Source organism: Otolemur garnettii, unplaced genomic scaffold, assembly GCF_000181295.1.
Source record: "Otolemur garnettii isolate 467f Iridium unplaced genomic scaffold, OtoGar3 scaffold00071, whole genome shotgun sequence".
NCBI classification, from domain to species: Eukaryota; Metazoa; Chordata; class Mammalia; order Primates; family Galagidae; genus Otolemur; species Otolemur garnettii.
The window spans coordinates 5,742,824-5,744,491 of record NW_003852466.1 but is presented as its reverse complement, the minus strand read 5'-3'; positions in this window follow the sequence as shown (position 1 = coordinate 5,744,491).

Here is a 1,668-nt window from a genome sequence, read left to right as displayed (position 1 = left end):
CACAACGCCTGGCCATTTTTTGGTTGCAGCCATCATTGTTGTTTGGCAGGCCCGGGCTGGGGATTCAAACCTGCCACCTTAGGTGCATGTGGCTGGCGCCTTAGCCGCTTGAGCCACAGGCGCCGAGCCACAAAGGAACATTTCAACAGCCCTCCCATATAATTGGGTTCCCCCTTCCTGTGACATGTGAATCAAGGAACATGGGGAGTAGCATGTCCCTCTCTCAAAGTGTAGAAGAAACTCAATGCCCCGCTAAGATGAAAAATGATCTTTTGTGTAGCTGTGGTGGTGACACTAGTCCCCAAGATCAGCCCCCACCCCACTGTCCTTACTTAGGTATTCATATCCATGTATAATTCCCTCCCACACTTAATCTGGGCTGGATTCCCTAGTCTAACTCAACAGAAAGTAGTAGAAGTGATGCTATGAGCTTCCCTATCAACTTGAAAGAAGGCCAGCAGCTTCTGTTTCTTGTGCTGTTGGGACACCTCACTCCTGTGTAAAGAGTCCAGTTACCTGTTAGCAAGGTGGTGAGGCCACAGTGCAGATACTGTAAGGAGAGGAGATGCCTTCCCGGGACAGAGGGCTCAGACTTCACTCCAGCTGACTCCTGCCTGCTCCAAACTCAAGAACACCAGTCCAAAAGTTGGAAAGATTTAAGAAAAAGTACTTGTTATAAGTTGCTAAGCCTTGGGGGTGCTTTGTTATGTAGCAACAAATGTGAACAGTTATCTTAAGCCCTTTCTGATTTTTTTTTTTTTTTGAGACAGAATCTCACTCCATTGGGCAGGGTAGAATGCTGTGGTGTCACAGCTCATAGAAACTTCAAACTCTTAGGCTCTGGTGATCCTCGTGCCTTAGCCTCCCTAGTAGCTGGGACAACATGGGATCCCCATGAACTCCTGAGCTCACAGGCAATGCACCCATCTCAGCATTCCAGAGTGCTAGGATCACAGGGCACAGAGTTGGCTCTTTCTGATGTGTAAGTAGAGTAATGTGGGCACTAGTGACAAAAACTCAGGAAAAGAGCTTTAGGGCCTCTCTGAGACACCATTATATCAGTAGTTTTAAAGTGAAGGACAGAATGTAAAACTTGGTGTCAGGTTTTGGATGCGCTGTGCTATCACCAAGTGCATAGACCCCTGTTTCCTCAAGTGGATTCAGAAGAAGTGACCACAGATACCAGTTAGTGATTTTTAAAAAATATATCAAATTTTCATTTTTTTCCTGTTTTCTTTTGGAAACAAATGCATAAAGAATACATTGCTTTTCCCACCATCTCTACTTTTGATACAGTGCATATAAGACAAAAAGTAAGAATCCAGCCCTTTTGGGGGCTGAGATATCCAGACTTGATGCCAGTACAGAATATAGACACCTGGGCAGCGCCTGTGGCTCAAAGGAGTAGGGCGCTGGCCCCATATGCCAGAGGTGGCAGATTCATAGCCGGCCCTGGCCAAAAACTGCAAAAAAAAAAAATAATAATAATAAAGAAGAAGAATATAGACACCCTTTATTGCAGCCCAATTCATAATTGCTAAATCATGGAAGAAACCCAAGTGCCCATCGACCCACGAATGGATCAATGAATTGTGGTATATGTATACCATGGAATATTATGCAGCCTTAAAGAAAGATGGAGACTTTACCTCCTTCATGTTTACATGG